This window comes from Diuraphis noxia, unplaced genomic scaffold (genome assembly GCF_037042655.1).
Source record: "Diuraphis noxia isolate RWA-SAM2 unplaced genomic scaffold, SU_Dnox_SAM2 contig0004, whole genome shotgun sequence".
Classification (NCBI taxonomy): domain Eukaryota; kingdom Metazoa; phylum Arthropoda; class Insecta; order Hemiptera; family Aphididae; genus Diuraphis; species Diuraphis noxia.
In genome coordinates, this window is record NW_028301714.1 from 34,393,309 (window position 1) to 34,419,679 (window position 26,371).

The 26,371-nt window shown below is 27.6% G+C and overlaps 1 long non-coding RNA gene across 1 annotated transcript in view; it reads left to right on the top strand.

The window, feature by feature from the left end:
- Positions 1–25,393, top strand: part of LOC149055995 (uncharacterized) — a 29,826-nt gene extending 4,433 nt beyond the window's left edge. The window contains exons 4-5 of the long non-coding RNA XR_016191789.1: positions 1,315–1,430; positions 25,318–25,393. This is a non-coding gene — a long non-coding RNA (uncharacterized LOC149055995). The remainder of the gene's footprint in view (positions 1–1,314; positions 1,431–25,317) is intronic.
- The last annotated feature ends 978 nt before the right edge of the window (positions 25,394–26,371 follow it).

Consider the following 26,371-nt stretch of genomic DNA (forward strand, 5'->3'; position numbering starts at 1 on the left):
TAAGGCATGGTTAATCAATTCTTCCAAAAACATTGCATGTAGTTATCATAATTCATAATACCTTGTATTATCATAGATATACATACTCGTTTACATACTAGCTTTTTTACATACTAGCTTAAAACAATTTGCGAATTTTTGTGATTTTGTCAAAATTCAAAATTTGAATGCTTATAAAAAAAATGGTGACTATGAATTTATTTTATTTTTCAACTGCTATTGTAACAATATGTTAAGAGCCTTGTATTAAATTTTCAAGATAAAATAAATTTTTATCGATATTAATTTTAAAAATCTAATAATGATCGAAAATTGCATATACCATTGAATAGTTCAACTTAAGTCAAAATTTTTTGAAAATTTCATGGTGGATAGAATATACTTATATAAACATTCGGTAAAAATTTCATGTATCAATGGTCATTTGGTTTAAAGTTACATCAAAAATCAAAATCGATGTTGTAGAAAACTGTTTGTGGGTAAAATGTCCTGTTTTCCCCTTAATTTTTAGTTTGTTTATCCCGATTATTTAGAAAAATATTAAGAATACTTTTGACCACCAAAATACCAACTCGATTCACTTTCTGATCGAATAAGGTACTGAAGTCAAAAATCGAAGCACTTTTACTGTCCTAAAACGAGATGACAGACACAAAAAAATAAATATATTCATGGTTTTGACGAATTTTTGTCAATATTTGAACTTCAAATGCTAATTAAAAAAAATTGTGCCTAGGTATTCTTATAATTTTTTAATCACTATAAGAATAATCTATCAGAAAATTTTTATTAAAATTTCAAGTATTTTGATGGGGCCAAAAAAATTTTACCGACACTTCAAAAAAACATTTTCAGTAAAATTTAAAATTTCAGTTGTCAATAAATAACTCAATTGTAAATTAAACTGTATATATAGATATCACTAACATAAACATATGGCGAACATTCCAAGTATTTACAGTGATTAGTTTTTGAATTACAACCATATAATAAATCGATTTGGTCGAAAACTGGTTATGCGTAGAAATTCCCGTTTTTCCGTCACTTTTTTTTTGTTTTTCTCGATGTTTTTGAAAACTGTTGGAAAATGTTTACTTTTGACCTCTATTGCACCAAGGATATTCACTTTTACATCGGAAACCACCTCCAAAATTTGAAATTGAAGCATTATTTCGACTACTTATCCTGTACACACACACACACACAAAAAAAAAAAAACACACATCATTGTAAAATCAATACATTCATCACTTCGTTCAGAATCTAAAATGAATAGGTCAGAAAATATTGTTGAATATTTTATTTAAATTTCAGAGATGGTATTCGTCAGTGAAGATTTGTCAAATAAATATCATATTCGTTTTGAAGCCTGTGTGAAATGTATTAACAATGTTTCGAAGATGAAGTTTTATAGTAGATTCAGATATGTGGTAAGTAATTTTCTATTTTTCAGTAGGTTTATATTTATTTTATTATTTATTAATTGATCAGGGGATAGATTACTTGCAATTTTTAAATTATTCGTTTTGTAACCACTGGTGTAACACTATTCAAGTTATCAATAAAATCGTGATAAAAATTAGGAAATTGGTCAGGTATAATATTAAAAAAATTTTTTTTTTTAATAATTTCCTCAATGATATTTAAATATTTTTACCAATTATCAGGTACGATGACCTGTAGGTACTATAGGGATTGGGAGTGTGTGAGTGGGGGCAGGGAAGGATTAAGAGATGGGAGAGAGAGAGAGAGAGAGAGAGAGATAGTGAGAAGTAGCGTAGAGAGATAGATAGTGTGAAGTAAGGTTAGATTAGGTTAGGTTAGGTAAGGTAGGTACTATAGTGACTTGTATCTAAAGAGAGGGCGAGAGAAGGATAGTGTGAGAGGGAGTGAGAGAGGTAGATAGGATGAAGGATAAGGAGATAAAGTGAATGAGAGGTTGCAAGTGTTAGAAAAACGGGTATAGGGGGAATGTAAGACGAATGAGTATGAGAGAGATAGGTGAGGGGGATGGTGTGAAAGTGATAGGATGAGAGAGAGGTAGTGTCAATGGGAGATGATAAGGTTAGGTGGGGGAACAGAACAAAAAGTGAGAGAGAATTGTGAGAGGTTGTGAGAGACAGTGAGATAGGTGAAGTGGAGGGCGGGATAGTGATAGGAAGAAAGAGGGGTAGTGGCAGAGAGAGAGGATTAGGTTAGGTAGGGGGAAGGGGGATAGTTAGGTAGAATAGTTATGTTAACAATTCTGAATATGTAGGAAAGGATCTTAAATTGCAAAGGTCACTTGACCCTTTGAGTGATACTACCAGGTTAGGTAAGGTTTACAACCTTCGACTTATGGGATAGAATAAAAAGAGAAGGTTGGTTAGGCCGATTAAGAGGATGTCAGTGGATTTTTTTTTCTCCGACTCATGCGCAATATATCAAATTTTTTATTCACAATAATCTTAATAGTTTCTAAAATTAGAGAAAAATGAATGGTTAGATTTTTATCTAGGGCATATCGTAGGCTTATTATACTTTAATTATTAACTGAGTTATGAGTATTTTAAAGTATTCATAACTCGCTTCAAATATAGCCTATAAGATGCTCTAGGTATTAATAATAAGTATCTTAAAATTTTAAAAGAGGCCATTTCACTCTAATTTTAGAAATTATTATGATCATAGTGAACGTAATATTTGTGCGTGGGTCAGAGAGAAAAAAAATAAATGCACTGACATCCTCTTAAGTGTTATCAAGTCAAAAAAGTTCTCGATTGTTGATTGTTTACATTATTATAAGTCTTGTAAAAAGTATGACTTTGTCATTACATATTTTGTTAATATATCACATCAATCAAATGAATATTATCTTTAAAATAACAAATTTTATTTTTATTTACAAATTTACAATTTCATTAAACATATTATAGTTAATAGTCTGATTATTAAAAGTATTGTAATGCTCAATAAAAAAAGTATTATTGCTATTGTGGCTTGATAAGTAAAAAAATTTAAATATTATAAATTCTCATTCTCAAAATATTCATCTTAGGACTTCAATTTCAAAATAAAATATTTGTATACTCTTGTTTAATATTACTTTACAAGATTGTACTATGATAGTGATTAAAAAAATAAACTTGAAAGTAGGCGCATGATTGGAAGTAAAAGTTATAATTAATAACTGTAGAGCTAGGACTTTTATGTACTTACTAAAAATTCATTAAATATACGCAGTTAAATATGCCTTAAAAAAAACTACATTCTTTTATTACACTATAAAAATTACTTAATTAAATATTTTATGCATTTTTCATATGTTTATATATATATATATATATATACCGTGTGTCCCACAAAACAGGGTAGGTACACTTTATCACTCATTACCCTTTAATTATACCCTGTAATCAATCATAAATTCCTATATGACTTAATATTCTTTTAACTCATATATTTTAGTGGTATCCATACAACTTGATTTTTTTTTCGTATGGCGCTATGTCCGGGAGTTGGCGCGAAGGCCTAGTTCGGACGCCTGTTTGGCAGAATTTCTATTGAGGCACCCGTAGGTTTCTGCCATGTCCCGGAGTGGGGGATGGCGGCACTTGTTCTCCGGACACCGTGACTTGCCGTAGAAAAATGCCGCCCGATGGTCGAGGATCGAACCCGATCCAGCTGAGCCACAGCCGACGCGTTAGACCGCTCGGCCACCTCGTCCCCACTAGAGACGCCGGTCTCTGATCCTCGACCTTTCAAGTGCCACTAGATCCACCGGTTGCATTCGCGCTAGAAGCAGGGATGCCTCATCGGAAACGGTGCGATAGGCGCTTATCACCCTCAGGGAGGCTGCCCTTTGGGGCACCTAACCTAACCGCCTCGCTCTTGTGGTGCGCGAGCTCAAGGCCCCTGCTGGACATCCACGCATCGATCGCCTCCAGGGTGGGATTGACGACGTCCTCGAATAGTTGGCCCGTCCTGGCCACTCCGACAACGGTCACCTGGATTAAAGCTTACTATTCCGTGACTTTTGTTTAAATAATTTTTTGTTTAATTTGTGCCTTTTTTTACTATTTGTGGAATTTCATTCCTTATTTCGTTTAGTTCCTTTAATAATTTTTATATGTTGTAAGGCATGCTTTTTCTGGTATTTGTATAGTATCTATTGGAAAATAAGGTTCAAAATCATGCATTAGGAAAAAAAAAAATGCTTATAATTGGTATAATATGGTTTGCATAGTTTATAATATACTATGTTATTTATTATGACAAATTGTCATGATTTCTTTAATATGTTTTTATTTATATTTTCGTTGGGTTCATTAATTGCTTTTGTTGAAAATGCAAAACTTATCTTTGGAATTTGATGGATTTATGTCGTACATTCGTACGTGATTTGTCGATTCCAATGTTTTTATCGTTTGTATTTATGTTATTGTATTATAGCCCATCTGATACTCTGTTTTCTTTACCATTTTTATGTGATATATCAAAGGTGAAATCTTATAGTTCGATATTATTTTTGAAAAAGAAACATTTGTTTGATATTATTGAAAAATTCATTTTGCGCATGATTATGAACACTTCTGTTAAGTAAAATTTGTTGTTTGTTTCAGTTATTTTATCATTGTTGTTATCTCTGGACATTTATTTTTTTAACATTATTTTTTTTTCATTTCTATTTAAATCAGAATTATTTGTTAAAAGTAGGCTATGAATTATATTCCCGATAATCTGCTATGAATAATGTTTTATTTATTATTAGTCATCGTTTGGACTATAATATTAATTTTATTTCAAACTTAACGTCTATGTGTTTAATTATTTTATAAAAAATGTCATAATCTTCTTTCGATTATATTATTTTATTTATTATTATTCAACGCTTTGACTATAATTTTAATTTAATTTGATATTATATTAATATATTTATTTGGTCTTTATTTATTATTAGTCATCATTTGGACTATAACATAGTTATAATATATTTTAATTTTATTTGAATCTAAACATCTCTGTGTTTAATTCATTTATAAAAAATATTTTATTTTTCTTTGGATTATATTTTATTTATTATTAGTCATCATTTAGACTATAATATAGTTATAATATATTTTTATTTTATTTGCATCTAAACATCCTTGTGTTTAATTCTTTTATAAAATATGTATTAATCTTTTTTGGATTATATTTTATTTATTATTAGTCGTCGTTTGGACTATAACTTTAATTTTATTTGAATCTAAACACCTCTGTGTATAATTCTTTTAAAAAAAATTTGTTAATCTTCTTTGGATTATATTTTATTTATTATTATTCAACGCTTTGACTATAATTTTAATTACCTATATTTGATATTATATTAATATATTTATTTGATCTTTATTTATTATTAGTCATCATTTGGACTATAATATAGTTATAATATATTTTTATTTTATTTGAATCTAAACATCTCTGTGTGATTATTTATATTTTATTTATACTTCTTAGTTTTTTGGTTTGGTCTCCAGTAAATTTGGTTTTTTTTATAGTGTACAATGGCATTATTTATTTTGTAAATTATTTAAAATTAAATTTACAAACATACTAGATGATCAGATGAGCCCTTCCTTGTATGAGAATTTCATGATATCCAGATATGATATTTAAAATAGGGATTTCCATTTAAAAAGAATGAATAAATACATGACTTAAAAAAATTTTAAGTGATATAGGAATTTATGATTGATTTGTCTAGTTTGATGTCCAACAAACAGAACTGAAAGATATTTACAGGTTAATGAGCAATAAAGTGTACCCTGTTATTTGAGACACATAATATATTGTATATTATATTTAAAAAAAAAAAAATTAAAAAGCTAGTAAAAATTTCAATTTTTTTTTCGTATTTAATATAATTATATTTTTATCCATAAAAATATTTACCTAAGTGCTTGATTTTCGATAAACTATCAAAACTAAAAACTAAAAACATTTAGAATTTTATCACATATAAGTTTTTAAATATGCTGTGTACTACTACTAACCTAGAAATAAGCATACAATAAAGCTTACAAAAATGAAAAAATATATAAAATGCATAAAAAGTCTTTGCTCTAGAAAACATAAAATGTTTTAAAATAAAAAATTTGTAATATTAATTTGTCCAGATAAAAGAAAAACAACTTTTGAAGGCGATTAAGATTTAAAAGAATTTCATTATGAAATTGAAAGCAATTTATATTACTAGTTTTTTTAAAATTAATCCAAATCTCTAATACTGGAAAGAAGAAATAAGATCTGGTGATAGTTAATTGTTCTGAGACATACAATCATTTTTAAAGTATTATTTTAGTTGAGTGTTGGAATCTATACTAGTGTTAATCGTACCTATACTTTTTCGGATGGTCTAATGGAATTTTTAAATTTAAGTTTTTAGAAGAAAAAAAAATTATAGTTCACGTATGTATTTATTACCTAGGTATTCAATATTTTAAGTGACATACGTGTTGTTGTTATTATTACCTACTTATAAAAATAAAAAAACATTCTTGAACTTGATGATAAATAGACGTACAAGTACTAATTATCTCATATAATGGATATGGTTTCTATATGTTAAAAAAGTAAATTTTGGACCTAAAGGTCAACACATCGACTGTCGTCGCTAGCTCCCGGATGGGCAACCACCTGGGTTCTTAGTGACGAATCCTCGTCTTATTTACATGTGTTTAAAACCAAACCGTAAAATCAGGTTATGCAGTTGATATTTTGTAAACAAAAAAATTGCCTCTGGCCTGGTATATGCACTAAACACTAGTCGTATACTGTATTTTGGGGTATGGTGTGGCGCGGTGGTTTGCCGTGGTCAAACATCGCCTGGCGTCACTAGCTCCTGGATGGGTGACCACCTGGGTTCTTAGTGACGAATCCTTAGCCCCACATACTCACGTGTTTCTAAACAAACACACGCAATATGGATATATAATTGCCAAAGGATTTGTTTAAAAAAAAAAACGTATATTATGTAATAATAAAAATAATAAGAAACCAATTGTAAATTGTTTAAGTCTATATGAGATATTATAATTCATACTACAACTTTTTAATAATAATAATTAACAATAAGTATGTAATTTGAGATATTTTATATGGTTAAATTTTCTTCTGGACAATTGATCTTTGTCACAAAAAATGTACAGACACAGTGATGTAAAGATTACCAATCACACATCAAAATGTTATGTTGAAATAATAAATAATAATATTTTATTGTAGAAAAGATTGTGTAAACATTTTTTTAGATCGTTTCATTAAAAAAATATTCAAAATCGTAATAATTCAATTTCTGGTGTCTAGGTCGTTTTTATTAGGTACCATATAAAAATAAAAATAAAATTACAATTGTGGTACCACCCAACGTTTTTGGGCCCAGAATAACATGATAACTATAATTTTGGTGTGTTGGAAGGGGAAATAATTTAGATATTACACCATTATTGTAATAATATTATAAAAGTTGTTTTGCTTTAATGAGGATGTCGCACTTTCATTCTCTTAAACAGCACTTTTGTAAGTCGGAGACAATACAAACCATAAATCTTTAATAATTATTAGTTATTACTTGTACAATTTACATCCAATCATACTTGCGAGTTTAGATGACAATTTTTGATTAGGACTGATTTATGCACTCATCGTGGCCAAACATTCGTCGTCATATAAATATGTTCTTAAAGTTATATACACTAAAAAATTGGTCATGGCTCTATCCATAATATATTATCTAAAAAGCAGTTGCTCCGAAGTCCTAAAAATCTAGTGGGGAGAAATATATTTCGAGAGGCTCAACATCTTAATAATAAGAGCTATTTCTAAGAGGTTAACAATCAATAGAACAACTTGATAATTAATCACCTATATCGGAAATCAACTAAGGATCTTTTTATTCAAAGTGTCCTAGTTAACCATTTGTTTGTCACGCGTTACCCAAATAGCATTTATTTTTCTACGATCATTTAGATTGAGACTTATTAAACCCAGTGTCGTAGTCAGCCTTCCCGAGGGGTATTGGGTGTATAGTACTGTATACACTTATTCCCTCCCCAAATCCTAACCCTGGCTACGGCACTGCCTTCCCCGCGGACATGCAGATGGTTAATTAAGTCATTAGGAGGTTTGTTTAGGTTAGGTACCTATACACAATGGTAAGTTGAGCTCAAGTGATGATAGATGACTATCATCACTGGTCGTGACCTTTGCATAGATCTTTTCTTACTAACTAACAAGGTATTCGAAATTGTCAACATAACAATGAAAAATATTTAAAAATCAACAAGGAAAATATTAATAATACATTTATATTAAATTTAATATTATACTTATATATTAGTGTATTAAACATACTTTTTTTTTTTAGCTTTTATAATGAATACTTAATACTTAAAAAAATATATATACCTGATTGAAATTGTCATAATTTGGATCACAGTTTTAAAGCCATACGAGTATTAGTGTTATACCAGTGTTTCATATGAACTAATGTCAATCACAATAAATGAAGCGTCCTCTGATCATAATTAGTTCAATAAACTATAAAAAATTTAGTTTATATTTGTGTTCACAAATTTCAAACATTTTTAACCATGTGCAACTAAAAAACATAATTTTATCATGATTTAATTATCATTCATTAATTTTTCTTGAGAATACATAGTGCGGTCTTCATTTTGTATTCTAAGACTATAATTTTTTCCAAATTTCTTTTTTGATCCTTAAAAATCATTTGCCGGCGAGCTCCAATACCCCCTTTCCATTTTTAATTCCAATATATAGCTCTAGCTTATTTTTGTAGACACAATTTTTAAAATTAATAAGCCACTTGCCATTAACAAACATAATTTTATTATGATTTAATTCTCCTTCTTTAATTTGTCTTGAGAAAGCATAGTGCCGTCTTCATTGTGTATTCTAGAATATAATTTTTTCCAAATTTCTTTTTTTGATCCTTAAAAATCATTTGCCTGTGGGCACCAATACCCCCTTTCCATTTTGAATTTAAAAATATAGCTCTAGCTTATTTTTGTAGACACAATTTTTAAAATAAATAAGCCACTTGCCACTAAAAAACATAATTTTATCATGATTTTTATTATCCATCATTAATTTTTCTTGAGAATACATATTACAGTCTTCATAGCGTATAATAAGATTTTAATTTTTTCAAATTTCTTTTTTGATCCTTAATAATCATTTGCCTGCGGGCGCCAACACCCCCATTCCATTTTTGTTTTCAAAATATGGCTCTAGTATATTTTTGTGGACACAAATGTTAAACTAAATAAGCCACTCGATCCTAAAAAATTTAATTTTATCATGATTTAATTACATTTCTTTTGTTTTTTTTGAATTTACATAGTGCAGTCTTCATTGTGTATTCTGAGACTATAATTTTTTTCAAATTTCTTTTTTTATCCTTAAAAATCGTTTGCCTGCGGGAGCCAACACCCCTTTCCATTTTTGTTTTCAAAATATAGCTCTAGTTTATTTTTGTGGACACAAATTTCAAAACTATATAAGCCACTTGCCACTAAAAAATCATAATTTTATCATGATTTAATTATCCTTCTTTTATTGTTCTTGAAAATACATAGTGCAGTCTTCATTGTGTATTCTAAGACTATAATTTTTTTCAAATTTTTTTTTGATCTGTAAAAATCATTTGCCTGCGGGTGCCAATACCCCCTTTCCATTTTTATATTCAATATTTAGCTCTATCTTATTTTTGTGGAAACAATTTTTAAACTTTATTATCCACTTCCAACTAAAACATATTATTTTATTATGAGTTACTAATCCTTCTTTAATTTTTATTCATTTTTAAACTTTATTAGCCACTTGTCACAAAATACATAATTTTATCATGATTTAATTATCCTTCATATTTTATTACATTAATTTTTCATGAGAATACATAATGCAGTCTTCATTATGGATTCCAAGACGATAATTTTTTCCGAATTTCTTTTTTGATCCTTAAAAAACATTTGCCTGTGGGCGCCAATACCCACTTTCCATTTTTATATTCAATATATAGTTCTAGTTTATTTTTGTGGACAAAAATTTATACTTTATTGGCCACTTGCCTCTAAAAAATCATAATTTTATCATGATTTAATTATCATTCATTTATTTTTCTTAAGAATATATAGTGCAGTCTTCATTTTGTATTCTAAGACTATACATTTTTCCAAATTTAATATAGAACTAGTTTATTTTTGTGTACACAATTTTTAAACTTAATCATCAACTTGCCACTTAAAAAACATTTTTTTTATCATGATTTAATTATCCTTCATATTTTATTTCATTAATTTTGCTTGAGAATACATAATGCAGTTTGTATTGAGTATTCTCTCTTAAACTTTATTACCCACTTCCAGCTAAAAAATATTATTTTATTATGAGTTAGTAATCCCTTTTTAATTTTTTTTGTGAATACATAGTGCACTCTTCATTATGTATTCTAAGACTATAATTTTTTCCAAATTTCTTTTTTGATCCTTAAAAATCATTTGCCTGCGGGCGCCAATACCCCCTTTCCATTTTTATTTTCAAAATTTAGCTCTAGTTTATTTTTGTGGACACAATTTTTTAACTTAATAACCACTTTCAACAAAAAATCATAATTTTATCATGATTTAATTATCCTTCTTTAACTTTCATTCTTTTTTAAACTTTATTAGCCACTTGTCACAAAATACATAATTATATCATGATTTAATTATACTCCATATTTTATTTCATTAATTTTGCTTGAGAGTACATAATGCAGTTTGTATTGAGTATTCTTAGACCATAACTATATCCAAATTTCTTTTTTGATTCTTAAAAATCATTTGCCTGCGGGAACCAATACCCCCTTTCCATTTTTATTTTCAATTTATATAGCTCTAATTTATTTTTGTGTAAACAATTTTTAAACTTTATTATCAACTTGCCACTAAAAAAACATAAATTTATCATGATTTAATTATCCTTCATAATTTATTTCATTAATTTTTCTTGAGAATACATAGTGCACTCTTCATTGTGTATTCCAAGACCATAACTATATCCAAATTTCTTTTTTGATTCTTAAAAATCATTTGCCTGCGGGTGCCAATACCCCCTTTCCATTTTTATTTTCAAAATTAAGTTCTAGCTTATTTTTGTGGACACAATTTTTAAATTTTATTACCCACTTCCAGCTAAAAAATATTATTTTATTATGAGTTAGTAATCCCTTTTTAATTTTTCTTGAGAATACATAGTGCACTCTTCATTATGTATTGTAAGACTATAATTTTTTCCAAATTTCTTTTTTGATACTTAAAAATCATTTGCCTGCGGGCGCCAATACCCCCTTTCCATTTTTATTTTCAATATTTAGCTCTAGTTTATTTTTGTGGACACAATTTTTAAACTTAATTATCAACTTGCCACTTAAAAAACATTTTTTTATCATGATTTAATTATACTTCATATTTTATTTCATTAATTTTGCTTGAGAATACATAATGCAGTTTGTATTGAGTATTCTAAGACCATAACTATATCCAAATTTCTTTTTTGATTCTTAAAAATCATTTGCCTGCGGGCACCAATACCCCCTTTCCATTTTTATTTTCAATTTATTTAGCTCTAGTTTATTTTTGTGTACACAATTTTTAAACTTAATTATCAACTTGCCACTTAAAAAACATTTTTTTATCATGATTTAATTATACTTCATATTTTATTTCATTAATTTTGCTTGAGAATACATAATGCAGTTTGTATTGAGTATTCTAAGACCATAACTATATCCAAATTTCTTTTTTGATTCTTAAAAATCATTTGCCTGCGGGCACCAATACCCTCTTTCCATTTTTATTTTCAATTTATATAGCTCAAATTTATTTTTGTGTACACAATTTTTAAACTTTATTATCAACTTGCCACTAAAAAAACATAAATTTATCATGATTTAATTATCCTTCATAATTTATTTCATTAATTTTTCTTGAGAATACATAGTGCACTCTTCATTGTGTATTCCAAGACCATAACTATATCCAAATTTCACTTTTGATTCATAAAAATCATTTGCCTGCGGGCGCCAATACCCCCTTTCCAATTTTATTTACAAATCTAAGCTCTTGCATATTTTTGTGGACACAATTTTTAATTTTTATTACCCACTTCCAACTTAAAAATATTATTTTATTATGAGTTAGTAATCCTTTTTTAATTTTTCTTGAGAATACATAGTGCAGTCTTCATTGTGTATTCCAAGTCAATAACTATTTCCAAATTTCTTTTTTGATACTTAAAAATCATTTGCCTGCGGGCGCCAATACCCCCTTTCCATTTTTATTTTCAATATTTAGCTCTAGTTTATTTTTGTGGACACAATTTTTAAACTTAATTATCAACTTGCCACTTAAAAAACATTTTTTTATCATGATTTAATTATACTTCATATTTTATTTCATTAATTTTGCTTGAGAATACATAATGCAGTTTGTATTGAGTATTCTAAGACCATAACTATATCCAAATTTCTTTTTTGATTCTTAAAAATCATTTGCCTGCGGGCGCCAATACCCCCTTTCCATTTTTATTTTCAATTTATATAGCTCTAATTTATTTTTGTGTACACAATTTTTAAACTTTATTATCAACTTGCCACTAAAAAAACATAAATTTATCATGATTTAATTATCCTTCATAATTTATTTCATTAATTTTTCTTGAGAATACATAGTGCACTCTTCATTGTGTATTCCAAGACCATAACTATATCCAAATTTCTTTTTTGATTCTTAAAAATCATTTGCCTGCGGGTGCCAATACCCCCTTTCCATTTTTATTTTCAAAATTAAGTTCTAGCTTATTTTTGTGGACACAATTTTTAAACTTTATTACCCACTTCCAGCTAAAAAATATTATTTTATTATGAGTTAGTAATCCCTTTTTAATTTTTCTTGAGAATACATAGTGCACTCTTCATTATGTATTGTAAGACCATAACTATATCCAAATTTCTTTTTTGATTCTTAAAAATCATTTGCCTGCGGGCACCAATACCCCCTTTCCATTTTTATTTTCAATTTATTTAGCTCTAGTTTATTTTTGTGTACACAATTTTTAAACTTAATTATCAACTTGCCACTTAAAAAACATTTTTTTATCATGATTTAATTATACTTCATATTTTATTTCATTAATTTTGCTTGAGAATACATAATGCAGTTTGTATTGAGTATTCTAAGACCATAACTATATCCAAATTTCTTTTTTGATTCTTAAAAATCATTTGCCTGCGGGCACCAATACCCCCTTTCCATTTTTATTTTCAAAATTAAGTTCTAGCTTATTTTTGTGGACACAATTTTTAAACTTTATTACCCACTTCCAGCTAAAAAATATTATTTTATTATGAGTTAGTAATCCCTTTTTAATTTTTTTTGAGAATACATAGTGCACTCTTCATTATGTATTCTAAGACTATAATTTTTTCCAAATTTCTTTTTTGATCCTTAAAAATCATTTGCCTGAGGGCGCCAATACCCTCTTTCCATTTTTATTTTCAATTTATATAGCTCAAATTTATTTTTGTGTACACAATTTTTAAACTTTATTATCAACTTGCCACTAAAAAAACATAAATTTATCATGATTTAATTATCCTTCATAATTTATTTCATTAATTTTTCTTGAGAATACATAGTGCACTCTTCATTGTGTATTCCAAGACCATAACTATATCCAAATTTCACTTTTGATTCTTAAAAATCATTTGCCTGCGGGCGCCAATACCCCCTTTCCAATTTTATTTACAAATCTAAGCTCTTGCATATTTTTGTGGACACAATTTTTAATTTTTATTACCCACTTCCAACTTAAAAATATTATTTTATTATGAGTTAGTAATCCTTTTTTAATTTTTCTTGAGAATACATAGTGCAGTCTTCATTGTGTATTCCAAGTCAATAACTATTTCCAAATTTCTTTTTTGATACTTAAAAATCATTTGCCTGCGGGCGCCAATACCCCCTTTCCATTTTTATTTTCAATATTTAGCTCTAGTTTATTTTTGTGGACACAATTTTTAAACTTAATTATCAACTTGCCACTTAAAAAACATTTTTTTATCATGATTTAATTATACTTCATATTTTATTTCATTAATTTTGCTTGAGAATACATAATGCAGTTTGTATTGAGTATTCTAAGACCATAACTATATCCAAATTTCTTTTTTGATTCTTAAAAATCATTTGCCTGCGGGCGCCAATACCCCCTTTCCATTTTTATTTTCAATTTATATAGCTCTAATTTATTTTTGTGTACACAATTTTTAAACTTTATTATCAACTTGCCACTAAAAAAACATAAATTTATCATGATTTAATTATCCTTCATAATTTATTTCATTAATTTTTCTTGAGAATACATAGTGCACTCTTCATTGTGTATTCCAAGACCATAACTATATCCAAATTTCTTTTTTGATTCTTAAAAATCATTTGCCTGCGGGTGCCAATACCCCCTTTCCATTTTTATTTTCAAAATTAAGTTCTAGCTTATTTTTGTGGACACAATTTTTAAACTTTATTACCCACTTCCAGCTAAAAAATATTATTTTATTATGAGTTAGTAATCCCTTTTTAATTTTTCTTGAGAATACATAGTGCACTCTTCATTATGTATTGTAAGACCATAACTATATCCAAATTTCTTTTTTGATTCTTAAAAATCATTTGCCTGCGGGCACCAATACCCCCTTTCCATTTTTATTTTCAATTTATTTAGCTCAAATTTATTTTTGTGTACACAATTTTTAAACTTTATTATCAACTTGCCACTAAAAAAACATAAATTTATCATGATTTAATTATCCTTCATAATTTATTTCATTAATTTTTCTTGAGAATACATAGTGCACTCTTCATTGTGTATTCCAAGTCAATAACTATTTCCAAATTTCTTTTTTGATACTTAAAAATCATTTGCCTGCGGGCGCCAATACCCCCTTTCCATTTTTATTTTCAATATTTAGCTCTAGTTTATTTTTGTGGACACAATTTTTAAACTTAATTATCAACTTGCCACTTAAAAAACATTTTTTTATCATGATTTAATTATACTTCATATTTTATTTCATTAATTTTGCTTGAGAATACATAATGCAGTTTGTATTGAGTATTCTAAGACCATAACTATATCCAAATTTCTTTTTTGATTCTTAAAAATCATTTGCCTGCGGGCGCCAATACCCCCTTTCCATTTTTATTTTCAATTTATATAGCTCTAATTTATTTTTGTGTACACAATTTTTAAACTTTATTATCAACTTGCCACTAAAAAAACATAAATTTATCATGATTTAATTATCCTTCATAATTTATTTCATTAATTTTTCTTGAGAATACATAGTGCACTCTTCTTTGTGTATTCCAAGACCATAACTATATCCAAATTTCACTTTTGATTCTTAAAAATCATTTGCCTGCGGGCGCCAATACCCCCTTTCCAATTTTATTTACAAATCTAAGCTCTTGCATATTTTTGTGGACACAATTTTTAATTTTTATTACCCACTTCCAACTTAAAAATATTATTTTATTATGAGTTAGTAATCATTTTTTAATTTTTCTTGAGAATACATAGTGCAGTCTTCATTGTGTATTCCAAGTCAATAACTATTTCCAAATTTCTTTTTTGATACTTAAAAATCATTTGCCTGCGGGCGTCAATACCCCCTTTCCATTTTTATTTTCAATATTTAGCTCTAGTTTATTTTTGTGGACACAAATTTTAAACTTTACTGGTCACTTGCCACTAAAAAAACATAATTTTCTCATAGTTTAATTATCCTTCTTTTATTTTTCTTTAGAATACATAGTGCACTCTTCATTATGTATTCTAAGACTATAATTTTTTCCAAATTTCTTTTTTGATCCTTAAAAATCATTTGCCTGCGGGCGCCAATACCCCCTTTCCATTTTTATTTTCAAAATTTAGCTCTAGTTTATTTTTGTGTACACAATTTTTAAACTTAATTATCAACTTGCCACTTAAAAAACATTTTTTTATCATGATTTAATTATACTTCATATTTTATTTCATTAATTTTTCTTGAGAATACATAGTACACTCTTCATTGTGTATTCCAAGACCATAACTATATCCAAATTTCTCTCTTTTGATTCTTAAAAATCATTTGCCTGCGGGCGCCAATACCCCCTTTCCATTTTTATTTTCAATTTATATAGCTCTAATTTATTTTTGTGTACACAATTTTTAAACTTTATTATCAACTTGCCACTAAAAAAACATAAATTTATCATGATTTAATTATCCTTCATAATTTATTTCATTAATTTTTCTTGAGAATACATAGTGCACTCTTCATTGTGTATTCCAAGACCATAACTATATCCAAATTTCACTTTTGATTCTTAAAAATCATTTGCCTGCGGGCGCCAATACCCCCTTTCCATTTTTATTTTCAATATTTAGCTCTAGTTTATTTTTGTGGACACAATTTTTAAACTTAATTATCAACTTGCCACTTAAAAAACATTTTTTTATCATGATTTAATTATACTTCATATTTTATTTCATTAATTTTGCTTGAGAATACATAATGCAGTTTGTATTGAGTATTCTAAGACCATAACTATATCCAAATTTCTTTTTTGATTCTTAAAAATCATTTGCCTGCGGGCGCCAATACCCCCTTTCCATTTTTATTTTCAATTTATATAGCTCTAATTTATTTTTGTGTACACAATTTTTAAACTTTATTATCAACTTGCCACTAAAAAAACATAAATTTATCATGATTTAATTATCCTTCATAATTTATTTCATTAATTTTTCTTGAGAATACATAGTGCACTCTTCATTGTGTATTCCAAGACCATAACTATATCCAAATTTCTTTTTTGATTCTTAAAAATCATTTGCCTGCGGGTGCCAATACCCCCTTTCCATTTTTATTTTCAAAATTAAGTTCTAGCTTATTTTTGTGGACACAATTTTTAAACTTTATTACCCACTTCCAGCTAAAAAATATTATTTTATTATGAGTTAGTAATCCCTTTTTAATTTTTCTTGAGAATACATAGTGCACTCTTCATTATGTATTGTAAGACCATAACTATATCCAAATTTCTTTTTTGATTCTTAAAAATCATTTGCCTGCGGGCACCAATACCCCCTTTCCATTTTTATTTTCAATTTATTTAGCTCTAGTTTATTTTTGTGTACACAATTTTTAAACTTAATTATCAACTTGCCACTTAAAAAACATTTTTTTATCATGATTTAATTATACTTCATATTTTATTTCATTAATTTTGCTTGAGAATACATAATGCAGTTTGTATTGTGTATTCCAAGACCATAACTATATCCAAATTTCACTTTTGATTCTTAAAAATCATTTGCCTGCGGGCGCCAATACCCCCTTTCCAATTTTATTTACAAATCTAAGCTCTTGCATATTTTTGTGGACACAATTTTTAATTTTTATTACCCACTTCCAACTTAAAAATATTATTTTATTATGAGTTAGTAATCCTTTTTTAATTTTTCTTGAGAATACATAGTGCAGTCTTCATTGTGTATTCCAAGTCAATAACTATTTCCAAATTTCTTTTTTGATACTTAAAAATCATTTGCCTGCGGGCGCCAATACCCCCTTTCCATTTTTATTTTCAATATTTAGCTCTAGTTTATTTTTGTGGACACAATTTTTAAACTTAATTATCAACTTGCCACTTAAAAAACATTTTTTTATCATGATTTAATTATACTTCATATTTTATTTCATTAATTTTGCTTGAGAATACATAATGCAGTTTGTATTGAGTATTCTAAGACCATAACTATATCCAAATTTCTTTTTTGATTCTTAAAAATCATTTGCCTGCGGGCGCCAATACCCCCTTTCCATTTTTATTTTCAATTTATATAGCTCTAATTTATTTTTGTGTACACAATTTTTAAACTTTATTATCAACTTGCCACTAAAAAAACATAAATTTATCATGATTTAATTATCCTTCATAATTTATTTCATTAATTTTTCTTGAGAATACATAGTGCACTCTTCATTGTGTATTCCAAGACCATAACTATATCCAAATTTCTTTTTTGATTCTTAAAAATCATTTGCCTGCGGGTGCCAATACCCCCTTTCCATTTTTATTTTCAAAATTAAGTTCTAGCTTATTTTTGTGGACACAATTTTTAAACTTTATTACCCACTTCCAGCTAAAAAATATTATTTTATTATGAGTTAGTAATCCCTTTTTAATTTTTCTTGAGAATACATAGTGCACTCTTCATTATGTATTGTAAGACCATAACTATATCCAAATTTCTTTTTTGATTCTTAAAAATCATTTGCCTGCGGGCACCAATACCCCCTTTCCATTTTTATTTTCAATTTATTTAGCTCAAATTTATTTTTGTGTACACAATTTTTAAACTTTATTATCAACTTGCCACTAAAAAAACATAAATTTATCATGATTTAATTATCCTTCATAATTTATTTCATTAATTTTTCTTGAGAATACATAGTGCACTCTTCATTGTGTATTCCAAGTCAATAACTATTTCCAAATTTCTTTTTTGATACTTAAAAATCATTTGCCTGCGGGCGCCAATACCCCCTTTCCATTTTTATTTTCAATATTTAGCTCTAGTTTATTTTTGTGGACACAATTTTTAAACTTAATTATCAACTTGCCACTTAAAAAACATTTTTTTATCATGATTTAATTATACTTCATATTTTATTTCATTAATTTTGCTTGAGAATACATAATGCAGTTTGTATTGAGTATTCTAAGACCATAACTATATCCAAATTTCTTTTTTGATTCTTAAAAATCATTTGCCTGCGGGCGCCAATACCCCCTTTCCATTTTTATTTTCAATTTATATAGCTCTAATTTTTTTTTGTGTACACAATTTTTAAACTTTATTATCAACTTGCCACTAAAAAAACATAAATTTATCATGATTTAATTATCCTTCATAATTTATTTCATTAATTTTTCTTGAGAATACATAGTGCACTCTTCTTTGTGTATTCCAAGACCATAACTATATCCAAATTTCACTTTTGATTCTTAAAAATCATTTGCCTGCGGGCGCCAATACCCCCTTTCCAATTTTATTTACAAATCTAAGCTCTTGCATATTTTTGTGGACACAATTTTTAATTTTTATTACCCACTTCCAACTTAAAAATATTATTTTATTATGAGTTAGTAATCCTTTTTTAATTTTTCTTGAGAATACATAGTGCAGTCTTCATTGTGTATTCCAAGTCAATAACTATTTCCAAATTTCTTTTTTGATACTTAAAAATCATTTGCCTGCGGGCGTCAATACCCCCTTTCCATTTTTATTTTCAATATTTAGCTCTAGTTTATTTTTGTGGACACAAATTTTAAACTTTACTGGTCACTTGCCACTAAAAAAACATAATTTTCTCATAGTTTAATTATCCTTCTTTTATTTTTCTTTAGAATACATAGTGCACTCTTCATTATGTATTCTAAGACTATAATTTTTTCCAAATTTCTTTTTTGATCCTTAAAAATCATTTGCCTGCGGGCGCCAATACCCCCTTTCCATTTTTATTTTCAAAATTTAGCTCTAGTTTATTTTTGTGTACACAATTTTTAAACTTAATTATCAACTTGCCACTTAAAAAACATTTTTTTATCATGATTTAATTATACTTCATATTTTATTTCATTAATTTTTCTTGAGAATACATAGTACACTCTTCATTGTGTATTCCAAGACCATAACTATATCCAAATTTCTCTCTTTTGATTCTTAAAAATCATTTGCCTGCGGGCGCCAATACCCCCTTTCCATTTTTATTTTCAATTTATTTAGCTCTAGTTTATTTTTGTGTACACAATTTTTAAACTTAATTATCAACTTGCCACTTAAAAAACATTTTTTTATCATGATTTAATTATACTTCATATTTTATTTCATTAATTTTGCTTGAGAATACATAGTGCACTCTTCATTGTGTATTCCAAGACCATAACTATATCCAAATTTCTCTTTTGATTCTTAAAAATCATTTGCCTGCGGGCGCCAATACCCCCTTTCCAATTTTATTTACAAATCTAAGCTCTTGCATATTTTTGTGGACACAATTTTTAATTTTTATTACCCACTTCCAACTTAAAAATATTATTTTATTATGAGTTAGTAATCCTTTTTTAATTTTTCTTGAGGATACATAGTGCAGTCTTCATTGTGTATTCCAAGTCCATAACTATTTCCAAATTTCTTTTTTGATACTTAAAAATCATTTGCCTGCGGGCGCCAATACCCCCTTTCCATTTATATTTTCAATATTTAGCTCTAGTTTATTTTTGTGGACACAAATTTTAAACTTTACTGGTCACTTGCCACTAAAAAAACATAATTTTATCATAGTTTAATTATCCTTCTTTTATTTTTCTTTAGAATACATAGTGCACTCTTCATTATGTATTCTAAGACTATAATTTTTTCCAAATTTCTTTATTGATCCTTAAAAATCATTTGCCTGCGGGCGCCAATACCTCCTTTCCATTTTTATTTTCAAAATTTAGCTATAGTTTATTTTTGTGGACACAATTTTTAAGCTTAATAACAACTTTCAACAAAAAATCATAATTTTATCATGATTTAATTATCCTTCATATTTTATTTCATTAATTTTTCTTGAGAATACATAATGCAGTCTTCATTATGTATTCCAAGACCATAATTTTTTCCAAATTTCTTTTTTGATCCTTAAAAATCATTTGCCTGTGGGCGCCAATACCCCCTTTCCATTTTTATTTTCAAAATTTAGCTATAGTTTATTTTTGTGGACACAATTTTTAAACTTAATTATCAACTTGCCACTTAAAAAACATTTTTTTATCATGATTTAATTATACTTCATATTTTATTTCATTAATTTTGCTTGAGAATACATAATGCAGTTTGTATTGAGTATTCTAAGACCATAACTATATCCAAATTTATTTTTTGATTCTTAAAAATCATTTGCCTGCGGGCACCAATACCCCCTTCCATTTTTATTTTCAATTTATTTAGCTCTAGTTTATTTTTGTGTACACAATTTTTAAACTTAATTATCAACTTGCCACTTAAAAAACATTTTTTTATCATGATTTAATTATACTTCATATTTTATTTCATTAATTTTGCTTGAGAATACATAATGCAGTTTGTATTGAGTATTCTAAGACCATAACTATATCCAAATTTCTTTTTTGATTCTTAAAAATCATTTGCCTGCGGGCACCAATACCCCCTTTCCATTTTTATATTCAATTTATATAGCTCTAATTTATTTTTGTGTAAACAATTTTTAAACTTTATTATCAACTTGCCACTAAAAAAACATAAATTTATCATGATTTAATTATCCTTCATAATTTATTTCATTAATTTTTCTTGAGAATACATAGTGCACTCTTCATTGTGTATTCCAAGACCATAACTATATCCAAATTTCTCTCTTTTGATTCTTAAAAATCATTTGCCTGCGGGCGCCAATACCCCCTTTCCATTTTTATTTTCAATTTATATAGCTCTAATTTATTTTTGTGTACACAATTTTTAAACTTTATTATCAACTTGCCACTAAAAAAACATAAATTTATCATTATTTAATTATCCTTCATAATTTATTTCATTAATTTTTCTTGAGAATACATAGTGCACTCTGCATTGTGTATTCCAAGACCATAACTATATCCAAATTTCTCTTTTGATTCTTAAAAATCATTTGCCTGCGGGCGCCAATACCCCCTTTCCAATTTTATTTACAAATCTAAGCTCTTGCATATTTTTGTGGACACAATTTTTAATTTTTATTACCCACTTCCAACTTAAAAATATTATTTTATTATGAGTTAGTAATCCTTTTTTAAATTTTCTTGAGAATACATAGTGCAGTCTTCATTGTGTATTCCAAGTCCATAACTATTTCCAAATTTCTTTTTTGATACTTAAAAATCATTTGCCTGCGGGCGCCAATACCCCCTTTCCATTTATATTTTCAATATTTAGCTCTAGTTTATTTTTGTGGACACAAATTTTAAACTTTACTGGTCACTTGCCACTAAAAAAACATAATTTTATCATAGTTTAATTATCCTTCTTTTATTTTTCTTTAGAATACATAGTGCACTCTTCATTATGTATTCTAAGACTATAATTTTTTCCAAATTTCTTTATTGATCCTTAAAAATCATTTGCCTGCGGGCGCCAATACCCCCTTTCCATTTTTATTTTCAAAATTTAGCTATAGTTTATTTTTGTGGACACAATTTTTAAGCTTAATAACAACTTTCAACAAAAAATCATAATTTTATCATGATTTAATTATCCTTCATATTTTATTTCATTAATTTTTCTTGAGAATACATAATGCAGTCTTCATTATGTATTCTAAGACCATAACTATATCCAAATTTCTTTTTTGATTCTTAAAAATCATTTGCCTGCGGGCACCAATACCCCCTTTCCATTTTTATATTCAATTTATATAGCTCTAATTTATTTTTGTGTAAACAATTTTTAAACTTTATTATCAACTTGCCACTAAAAAAACATAAATTTATCATGATTTAATTATCCTTCATAATTTATTTCATTAATTTTTCTTGAGAATACATAGTGCACTCTTCATTGTGTATTCCAAGACCATAACTATATCCAAATTTCTCTCTTTTGATTCTTAAAAATCATTTGCCTGCGGGCGCCAATACCCCCTTTCCATTTTTATTTTCAATATATATAGCTCTAATTTATTTTTGTTTACACAATTTTTAAACTTAATTATCAACTTGCCACTTAAAAAACATAATTTTATCATAGTTTAATTATCCTTCTTTTATTTTTCTTTAGAATACATAGTGCACTCTTCATTATGTATTCTAAGACTATAATTTTTTCCAAATTTCTTTATTGATCCTTAAAAATCATTTGCCTGCGGGCGCCAATACCCCCTTTCCATTTTTATTTTCAAAATTTAGCTATAGTTTATTTTTGTGGACACAATTTTTAAGCTTAATAACAACTTTCAACAAAAAATCATAATTTTATCATGATTTAATTATCCTTCATATTTTATTTCATTAATTTTTCTTGAGAATACATAATGCAGTCTTCATTATGTATTCCAAGACCATAATTTTTTCCAAATTTCTTTTTTGATTCTTAAAAATAATTTGCCTGCGGGCGCCAATACCCCCTTTCCATTTTTATTTTCAATATATAGCTCTAATTTATTTTTGTGTACACAATTTTTAAACTTAATAACCACTTTCAACAAAAAATCATAATTTTATCATGAATAATTATCCTTCATACTATATTTCATTAATTTTGCTTGAGAATACATAATGCAGTTCTCATTGAGTATTCTAAGACCATAACTATATCCATATTTCTTTTTGATTCTTAAAAATCATTTTCCCTGCGGGCGCCAATGCCCCCTTACCATTTTTATTTTTAAAATATAGCTGTTATTAATTTTTGTGTACACAATTTTTAAACTTTATTAGCCACCTGCAACTAAAAAATATTATTTTATCATGGTTTAATTATCCTTCTTTTATTTTTCTTGATAATACATAGTGCAGTCTTCATTGTGTATTCCAAGACTATATTTTCTTCCAAATTTCTCAAATAGGTTTTTAGATTCCTTTTTATTGTATATACATACTGCAGTTTTCAGTGCGCATTATTATGTTAGAATTTTTAGAATTTCAGATTCTTTTAGAAACAAACTAAAAATGAAGGAAAATCGGGAAATTTTTAGCAAATCAGTTTTTGACAAAATCAATTTTGGTTTTTGATGTAACTTTAAATTGATCACAATTTTCACCGAATGTATATATAAGTTTATTTTATCTACTATGCAATTTTCAAAAAGTTTCTACTTAAGTTGTACTATTCATAGGTATTTTCAAGTTTCGATAGTAATTATTTTTTTTAAATTTATATCGATAAAAATGTATTTATTGGGTAGAAATATTTGAAAATTTAATACAAGGCTCTTACTATATTATGTTACAATAGCAGTTGAAAAATAAATGAAATTCTTAGTTTTTTTTTATAAGCATTCAAAGTAATTCAAAGCATTCAAAATACATTTGACAAAATACGTAAAAATCACAAAAATTGGCAAATTATTTTAAGCTAGAAATACATTTAAATTTTTCTTTTTAAATCTTTGGTTTGAAAATGTAATACATAATTCCTTACAAGTTTTTCATTCTTTATCACAATGAAAATGTCCACTGGAAATTCAAATTACATTTTCATAAGCATTTGAAATTAAAATTTTTACAACATTGGATTATCACTAGATTTCGCATTTAGTTATTTTGTTATTTGCTGTTACCCTAAAAAATACGACCTCAGATACTTGAAATTTTCACTGCATGTTTATATAAGCATTTTCTATATTAGATACTATTTTCAAAATGTGTAGATTTGTTTTGAGCTATTTACTGACATTTTAATTTTTTAACTTTTACAGTTTTTTTTTTCTTTAAATTTCGATAAAAATGTATTTGTTGGGTAGAAAAGCTTGAAAATGTAATACATTGTAACAATAGCAGTTGAAAAATATTAAAAATACATAGGTATGATTTTTTTTTAAGCATTAAAATTTCAAATTTTGACTAAACACGTAAAAATTACGCCAATATTCAAATTATCTTAGATAGAAATTCATAGAAGTTTTTCTTTTTAGATCTAAGATTTGAAAATTAAATTCAAGGCTCCTAATATATTTTTACAATAGCAGTTTAATAATAAATGAAATTTATAATCACAATTTTGTTTTATATTCAATAAAAATTTGGCTTTTGACTACAAACTTTACGTAATCATGAAAATTCGTAAATTATTTTATGCTAGAAATTCATAAAAAAAAGTTCCTTTTAAATCTAAGATTTGAAAATTTTTAATAATCTATAATATATCCTAGACAGATAAACCGTCTCCGCTCAGATTCGTTTTTCGTATACAATGATATAGTATCATTGGATTCAAATTTAATTCCATCAATTATTGTAACCCACTTGTAACCTACTGTAGCGACATCTTCGGTTTACCTGCTTTTTTATTACTTCTTGAAAAACATACACTTGTTGTTGTGGGCACCAATCCCTCATTCCCATACTTTTTTTCATAATTCAACACAAGTTTATTTTTGTGTACACGGCTTTTAAACATTATATTTACAATCTGTATTTACAGTTATACAATAAGTAAATGTGATGGTGATTGATTGGCAGGAAGGGGAAGTCGCCCAGTGACGGCACACCGTGGAAAGTGAATTAAGAAGTGAGTAGGTCCCTACACCAGTTCCTTTTCAGACGCCTGGGTGGATTACCTGGAATTTGATTGGATGAATGTTGGATGATTATAGGATTAGAGTGAGTACTGAATGTTATATGTGTTTTTTGTAGGTGATATTGGCATGGCTGTTTAAGATTGGAATGCAGATGTCTTTATGAAGTGACTCATTGGTAATATACCAAGAGGCACCTGATATTAGACGTAGACAAATAGACTGAAATGCCTGAATTGTTCTAGTATTTGAGGGTTTGGCTGATCCTCAAAGTTGTATCCCATAGTACCACATGGGTTTTAAAAGAGTCATGTATATTGTTCTTTTGGTTTTTAATGAGAGCTTTGAGCTGAGTAAGGGTCTAAGAAGGTGGAGTCTTGTATTGAGAGCCTTACGCTTGTTTTTTAAGTGGGGACCCCATGTAAGGCGTTTGTCAAGAATTAAACCTAAATAATTAGTTTGCGTGGAGGATGGAATTTGAGCATTAACAATAAAAGTTGCGGGACATTCTAAGGAACGAAGTGTGAAGGTCTTTTGAGGGGGTTTATATGGATTAACTTGGATTTTCCAGCCGTGAAACCAGGTGTTTAGCACAGTTAGATGGTTTTGGATTTTTTGGGCAGCTTGGACGGGAACGTTGTCAATAGCAAGAATACAGTGGCATCCGCAAACGTACCAAGAAGTGTGCTTTCGTTTCACTACCTTGGGGAACACCAGCAGTTGCTATTTGAGAGTTGGATAAGGCGCCGTTAATTTTTGTAACAAAAGTTCGTTGGTTTAGATAAGATTTTATTAGTCAAACACAATTGAAAGATATGCGAATTTTTTGTACATTACTTTTCGCGTGATCAAGACAGCGTCCGACTGCTGACATAATCAATCACACCTCGCATGCCGAACTACTGCGAGTAACACAAAATTGTTGTGCATTATACTTTTTGCGTGTAGATGACGACGTCG